This window comes from Erinaceus europaeus, chromosome 3, assembly GCF_950295315.1.
Source record: "Erinaceus europaeus chromosome 3, mEriEur2.1, whole genome shotgun sequence".
Taxonomy (NCBI): Eukaryota; Metazoa; Chordata; class Mammalia; order Eulipotyphla; family Erinaceidae; genus Erinaceus; species Erinaceus europaeus.
Window position 1 is genome coordinate 61032584 of NC_080164.1, and position 8698 is coordinate 61041281.

The 8698-nt window shown below is 39.6% G+C and overlaps 1 pseudogene; it reads left to right on the top strand.

The window, feature by feature from the left end:
- Positions 1 to 6478: 6478 nt before the first annotated feature.
- LOC132537773 (U2 spliceosomal RNA) lies at positions 6479 to 6578 on the top strand (annotated as a pseudogene).
- The last annotated feature ends 2120 nt before the right edge of the window (positions 6579 to 8698 follow it).

Consider the following 8698-nt stretch of genomic DNA (forward strand, 5'->3'; position numbering starts at 1 on the left):
CAAAGTCCAACACCCATTCAAACGCAAAACTCTACAAAAAATGGGAATAGATGGGAAATCCCTCAAGATAGTGGAGTCTATATATAGCAAACCTACAGTCAACATTACACTCAATGGACAGAAGCTGAAAGCATTCCTCCTCAGATCGGACACTAGACAGGGCTGTCCACTGTCACCATTACTCTTCAACATAATATTGGAAGTTCTTGCCATAGCAATCAGGCAAGAGAAAGAAATCAAAGGAATACAGATTGGAAGGGAAGAAGTCAAGCTCTCACTATTTGCAGATGATATGATAGTATACATAGAAAAACCTAAAGAATCCAGCAGAAAATTACTGGAAGTTATTAGGCAATATAGCAAGGTATCAGGCTACAAACTCAATGTACAAAAATCAGTGGCATTTCTTTATGCAAACACTAAATCTGAAGAAGAAGACATCCAGAAATCACTCCCATTTACTGTTTCAGCAAAATCAATCAAATACCTAGGAATAAAGTTGACCAAAGAAGTGAAAGACTTGTATGCTGAAAACTATGAGTCGCTACTCAAGGAAATAGAAACTGATACCAAGAAATGGAAAGATACCCCATGCTCATGGATTGGAAGAATAAATATCATCAAAATGAATATTCTCCCCAGAGCCATATACAAATTTAATGCAATACCCATCAAAGTTCGACCAAACTTCTTTAAGAGAATAGAACAAACACTACAATCATTTTTCTGGAACCTGAAAACACCTAGAATTTCCAAAACCATCTTGAGGAAAAGAAACAGAAATGGAGGCATCACACTCGCAGACCTTAAACTATATTATAAAGCCATCATCATCAAAACAGCATGGTACTGGAAAAAAAATAGGCACACAGACCAGTGGAACAGAATTGAAAGCCCAGAAAAAAATCCCCACACCTATGGACATCTCATCTTTGATAAGGGGGCCCAAAGGATTAAATGGAAAAAGGAGGCTCTCTTCAATAAATGGTGCTGGGAAAACCGGGTGGTAACATGCAGAAGAATGAAATTGAACCACTTTATCTCATCAGAAACAAAAATCAACTCCAAATGGATCAAAGACCTAGATGTCAGACCAGAAACAATCAAATACTTAGAGGAAAACATTGGTAAAACACTTTCCCACCTACACCTCAAGGACATCTTTGATGAATCAAACCCAATTGCAAGGAAGACTAAAGCAGAAACAAACCAATGGGACTACATCAAATTGAAAAGCTTCTGCACATCCAAAGAAACTATTAAACAAACAGAGAGACCCCTCACAGAATGGGAGAATATCTTCACATGCCATACATGAGACAAGAAACTAATCACCAAAATATATAAAGAGCTCAGCAAACTTAGCACCAAAAAAGCAAATGACCCCATCCAAAAATGGGCAGAGGATAGGAACAGAACATTCACTCCAGAGGAGATCCAAAAGGCTAACAGACATATGAGAAACTGCTCTAGGTCACTGATTGTCAGAGAAATGCAAATTAAGACAACACTAAGATACCACCTCACTCCTGTAAGAATGGCATACATCAAAAAGGACAGCAGCAACAAATGCTGGAGAGGATGTGGAGACAGAGGAACCTTTTTACATTGCTGGTGGAAATGTAAATTGGTACAGCCTCTGTGGAGAGCAGTCTGGAAAACTCTCACAAGGCTAGACATGGACCTTCCATATGATCCAGTAATTCCTCTCCTGGGGTTATACCCCAAGGACTCCATAACACCCAATAAAAAAGGGGTGTGTACTCCTATGTTCATAGAAGCACAATTCATAATAGCTAAAACCTGGAAGCAACCCAGGTGCCCAACAACAGATGAGTGGCTGAGAAAGCTGTGGTATATATACACAATGGAATTCTATGCAGCTATCAAGAACGATGAACCCACCTTCTCTGACCCATCTTGGATAGAGCTAGAAGGAATTATGTTAAGTGAACTAAGTCAGAAAGATAAAGATGAGTATGGGATGATCCCACTCATCAACAGAAGTTGAGTAAGAAGATCTGAAAGGGAAACTAAAAGCAGGACCTGATCAAATTGTAAGTAGGGCACCAAAGTAAAAACCCTGTGGTGAGAGGTAGACATGCAGCTTCCTGGGCCAGTGGGGGGTGGGAGTGGGTGGGAGGGATGGGTCACAGTCTTTTGGTGGTGGGAATGGTGTTTATGTACACTCCTAGCAAAATGTAGACATATAAATCAGTAGTTAATTAATATGAGAGGGGGAAAATCAATTGTACATCTCAAAGTCTCTCAAAACACAGACTGAATCTTTTTAATATATAGGCTGTGTATTTGATATGCGGACTCTCTCAAAAGCCTAGACCAAGTAGATTAGAAGCATCCAATAGCACAGCTATATACAAGATACTGGACACTGTACAGCAAACCATAACAAAAGGACTTTTCAAAGTTAACCCAATTACCAAATAATGTGATGATAACATTAACTATCGATTGTCTTTTTGAACCCTAAGACAGCAGGAACCTCACATCTCCACTATAGAGCCCCTACTTCCCCCAGTCTGGAACCATTGGACAGGGCCCACTTTCCCGTACGCCTCTCCCAATCCATACCAAATAATATTGCATCCGCCGATCACAACCTAACCAACGCAACGATTGCCACCTCAACATGCTTCACCTCAGACTGTGTCCAAAGACTCCATATGTGGAATGACAACCCTTCAGCTTCATTACTCGGGTGAGACCTTTCCTTTTATAGTACACTCTAATTTCATCTCAGGTAGTTCACTTTCTAACAAAGTCCCATAACCTAGATATACATCAGTTTCTGTAGAGAGAGAGCTTATGTTCACATGTATCCATAAACTACTGCGAAATATATACCTGAAAGCAGAAGTACACTAGAGTTTGCAGTGAGTACTTCCCTAACACTTCCTCTCCACTATTCCAAGCTTTGGGTCCATGATTGCTCAACAAATTGTTTGGCTTCGTATGTTAACTCTCTTTTCAATCACCAGGTTCTACATGCCACCAGGATGCTGGCCAGGCTTCCCTGGATTGAAGACCCCACCAATATGTCCTGGACTCAGCTTCCCCAGAGACACACCCTACTAGGGAAAGAGAGAGGCAGACTGGGAGTATGGACCAACCAGTCAACGCCCATGTTCAGCGGGGAAACAATTACAGAAGCCAGACCTTCTACCTTCTGCAACCCACAATGACCCTGGGTCCATGCTCCCAGAGACATAGAGAATGAGAAAGCTATCAGGGGAGGGGTGGGTTATGGAGATTGGGTAGTGGGAATTGTGTGGAGTTGTACCCCTCCTACCCTATGGTTTTTTTAATTAATCCTTTCTTAAATAAAATTTTTTTTAATAAATAAATAAAATTAATAAATACATTTAAAAATATGAAAAGAGAACCTGAATAGACTCTTCCCTCCCCCCAAAAAAGATATTTAAAGAATCAATGGTTACATGAAAAGATGTTCAACACTGTCGTCTGGGAGGTGGCAAAGTGATAAAGCTTTGGACTCTCAAGCATAAGGTCCCAGAGTTCAATCCCCGGCAGCACATGTGTCAGAGTGATGCCTGGTTCTTTCTCTCTCCTCCTATCTTTCTCATAAATAAATAAATAAAATCTTTTTTTTTTAAATTTTTTATTTAAGAAAGGATTAGTGAACAAAAGCATAAGGTAGGAGGGGTACAACTCCACACAATTCCCAACACCCAATCCCCATAACCCACCCCCTCCCCTGATAGCTTTCCCATTCTCTATCCCTCTGGGAGCATGGACCCAGGGTCGTTGAGGGATGCAGAAGGTAGAAGGTCTGGCTTCTGTAATTGCTTCCCCGCTGAACATGGGCGTTGACTGGTCGGTCCATACCCCCAGTCTGCCTCTCTCTTTCCCTAGTAGGGTGTGACTCTGGGGAAGCTGAGCTCCAGGACACATTGGTGGGGTCTTCAATCCAGGGAAGCCTAGCCAGCATCCTGGTGGCATCTGGAACCTGGTGATTGAAAACAGAGTTAACATATGAAGCCAAACAATTTGTTGAGCAATCATGGATCCCAAGCTTGGAATAGTGGAGAGGAAGTGTTAGGGAGGTACTCACTGCAAACTCTAGTGTAGTCCTGCTTTCAGGTATATATTTTGCAGTAGTTTATGGATACGTGTGCACATAAGCTCTCTCTCACAGAAACTGGTGTATATCTAGGTTATGGGACTTTGTTAGAAAGTGAACTACCTGAGATGAAATTAGAGTGTACTATTAAAGGAAAGGTCTCACCCGAGTAATGAAGCTGAAGGGTTGTCATTCCACACGTGAAGTCTCTGGATACATTCTGAGGTGAAGCATGTTGAGGTAGCAATCGTTGCTTTGGTTAGGTTGTGATCGGCAGATGCAATGTTATTTGGTTTGGATTGGGAGATGCATACGGGAAAGTGGGCCCTATCCAAGGGTTCCAGGACTGGGGGAAGTAGGGGCTCTATAGTGAAGATGTGAGGTTCCTGCTGTCTTAGGGATCAAAAAGACACTCAATAGTTAATATTATCATCACATTATTTGTTAATTGGGTTAACTTTGAAAAGTCCCTTTGTTATGGTTTGCTGGACAGTACCCAGTATCTTGTATATAGCTGTGCTATTGGAAGCTTCTAATCTACTTGGTCTAGGCTTTTGAGAGAGTCCGCATATCTGGGTTGTGTTTTGTAGCTTGAAAGGTCCCAGAGTTCAATCCCCGGCAGCACATGTGTCAGAGTGATGTCTGGTTCTTTCTCTCTCCTCCTATCTTTCTCATAAATAAATAAATAAAATCTTTTTTTTTAAAAAAAGATGTTGAACACCATAAAGTCATTAGGGAAATACAAATTAAATTCATAATGAAATAGCATTTAATGCTTGTTACAATGGGCATCATAAATTAAATAAGATACAAATCCAGGTGCGGATGTATAAAGAAGAAAGTCCTTGAACATTGTTTATGAGATTGTAAGTTTGTACAGTCAATGTGGAAAATAGTATAAAGGAACCTCAAATGGTAAAAAGTAGAACTACCATATGATCCAATAATTTAACTTCTGGAATATATCCACAGAAACTAATAACAGTAATTGGAAATCACAGGTATATCCATAATTGAATTATTTACAATATCAAATCATTGAAACAACCTACATATTGGATAAATGGGTGAAAAAGTTGTTCTGGAGATGGCGGTGGTGTATGTGGGGGAGAAAAGAAATAATTGCTCTATTTACTCACAATGAATATAAAAACAAATCATATGAATGGCATACAAATTATAAAAATCAAGGTAATTCTACCACTTGCAACAATGTGAATAGATCATAAATGTGTTATGCTAAGTGAAATAAGTCAGAGAAAGACATTTTTTATAAGTAGAATCTTTAAAAAAAAAAAGGAAGAAAAGATAAAGGAAAGTCTTATTGAAAAAGAGCTCATATTTGTCTTGTGGTTGCCAGAGGTAGAGTTTCAGGGAGGGTATTGAACGAATTGTCAAAAGGTATAAATTTAAATTAATAATTTAAATAAGTTTTACTGGTGTAAATGATCAATGAGGTGGCTATATTTAGCACTACTGTCTGATACATGAGACAGTTAATAAGAACTTCCGAGTTCTCAACACAATGAGAAAAATATTTTCCTTTTTAATTTTTTTTTTCATTGCCACCAGGGTTATCACTGAAGCTTGATGCCTGCATGATGAATTCACTGCTCCCTGTGGCCATCTTTTCCTATTATTTTCCTTTCTATTTTTTATTTTATAGGACAGAGGAAGAGAGAGGGATGGAGAGAGACAGATGACACCTACAGACTTGTATTACCAGTTGTGAAGGGTCCCCATTGCAGGTGGGAAGCTGGGGTTTGAACCTAGGTCCTTGCTTATGGTGACTTTTGTGCTCAAACAAGTGCAGTACTGCCCGGCACCCTATTTTCTTCTCTCTTTGTCCTAGTATATCTATATAAGTACATGTTAGCTGAACCTATATAATGATAATTACTTAATAATATATAAAATCAAAGTGTATACTGTATACCTTAAACTTATATAATGATGCTTATCAGCTATGTCTCAGTATAACTAAGGAAAAAAGAAGCAACAGTTTGGACATTTGATCTGCTACAAATTTTTGGTTGGAGATGTGTGAAACCCCCCACACACACTGAACAACATTCTTTTAAAAATTTTTTTAAATTTATTCATTGGATAGAGACAGCCAGAAATTAAGAGGGGAGAAGGAGATGGAGAAAGACACCTGCAACACTGCTTTACCACTCTCAAAGCTTCCCCCCTGCAGGTGGGGACTGGAGGCTTGAACCCGAGTCCTTGTACATCGTAACATGTGCACTCAACCAGGTGTGCCAACACCTGGCCACCTGAACAACATTCTTAAATTAGGATAGGATGTTTAGGGGAATAAATGGTTCTGGGATACCAAACTTTTTAAATTTCAAATTTCTTATAAAATGTAACTTAACTGCTTCTCGGCCTTTTGGCTAAGATCAATTGTAGTATATGTTCTTATCAGTTTAATAAATTGTAACTTTAGTAAATATTTCCTATGTCTTAAGCTATTATTATTCCTATTTTGCTAAAAAGAAAATTAAAGCATACAATAGTTTAGTAACTTTCTCTGGTGATATAACTAGTGAGAAGTAGAATGGGGGTTCAAATCCATGCTGTTAAGTGTCAGACCCTGCTTTAAATATTTTTTTAAAGTTTAACTTTAAGGAAAAATTATTTATAAAATGGAAATATTGGCAAACCATAGGGTAAAAGGGGTATAATTCCACAAAATTCCCACCTCCAGAACTTTGTATCCAATCCCCACCCTTGTTAGCATTCCTATTCTTTATCCCTCTGGGAGCATGGACCCAGGATCATTATGGGGTGCAGAAAGATGAAGGCCTGGCTTCTCTGCTGAACATGGGCGTTGGCAGGTTGATCCATTTTCCCAGCCTGTCTTTCTTTTTCTCTAGTGCGGAAGGGCTCTCGGGAGGCAGGGCTCCAGGACACATTGGTGAAGTTGTCTGCCCAGGAAAGTCACGTTGGCATCATGGTAGCATCTGGAACCCAGTGGAAGAACATTGAAGCTGCAGGGTTGACATTCCATGCCTGACATCTCTGGACACAGTCCAAAGTGAAACATGCCAAGGTGGTACTTGTTGCATTTATTAGGTTGAGATTAGCAGGTGCCATATCAATTGGTATGAATTGAGAGAAGCATGCAGGAAAGTAAGCCCCACTCCAAAGGATCCACAGCCTGGAGAAATACAGGATTTATAGAGAATGAGGAATGTTTAAGAAGGCAATCGATAGTTATTGTTATAACCAAATTATTTGGCAATTGGGTTAACTTTGAAAATCCCATAGTTAGTTTTTGGCATATCATACAAGACCTCACCATAATTTATGTCCTTTTACATTATTTACATATATATTTGTCTTATAAAGTCACTCTACCATTTGCTTCTGTTCTCCCTGGTCTAAGCTTATAGGTGATATTTAATATTTCAAAGAAAAAGTCATTATTAGAGATGTTAACAAATTGAGCCCACTGTTAGATACTTTTTAATATTAATTTATTATTATTTTCTACTGTTGCTTCTTATGTTATTCCTACAACAAAGTGAATTTAAGATTGCAAGGTGAGAACAGAGGTTTGAATTTTTCAATATAGTTCAGTTAAATATCCCAGTGAATACATCTTGCTAAATAACTCTGAGCTCAGGGGAATCTTGAGATTTTAATGGCTTGAAATATTTTGGGGGGAGGGATCAGTTTTATAAAGGACTCAGAAATGTTAATGATCACACATTGTACACTATCTCTCTGTATCTGTTGTAGTCTTTAACTGAATCAAAATAGTCCTATCAATGTGACTCAGTTCTTTTTTTTTATTTAAGAAAGGATTAATTAACAAAACCATAGGGTAGGAGGGGTACAAGTCAACACAATTCCCACCACCCAATCTCCATTTCCCACCCCCCACCCCCCGATAGCTTTCCATTCTCTATCCCTCTGGGAGCATGGACCCAGGGTCATTGTGGGTTGCAGAAGGTAGAAGGCCTGGCTTCTGTAATTGTTTCCCCGCTGAACATGGGCGTTGACTGGTTGGTCCATACTCCCAGTCTGCCTCTCTCTTTCCCTAGTAGGGTGTGTCTCTGGGGAAGCTGAGCTCCAGGACACATTGGTGGGGTCTTCAATCCAGGGAAGCCTGGCCAGCATCCTGGTGGCATCTGGAACCTGGTGACTGAAAAGAGAGTTAACATACGAAGCCAAACAAATTGTTGAGCAATCATGGACCCAAAGCTTGGAATAGTGGAGAGGAAGTGTTAGGGAGGTACTCACTGCAAACTCTAGTGTACTTCTGCTTTCAGGTATATATTTTGCAGTAGTTTATGGATACGTGTGAACATAAGCTCTCTCTCTACAGAAACTGGTGTATATCTAGGTTATGGGACTTTGTTAGAAAGTGAACCACCTGAGATGAAATTAGAGTGTACTATAAAAGGAAAGGTCTCACCCGAGTAATGAAGCTGAAGGGTTGTCATCCATACCAAATAATATTGCATCCGCCGATCACAACCTAACCAACGCAACAATTGCCACCTCAACATGTTTCACCTCAGACTGTGTCCAGAGACTTCACGTGTGGAATGACAACCCTTCAGCTTCATTACTCAGTTCTAAGAA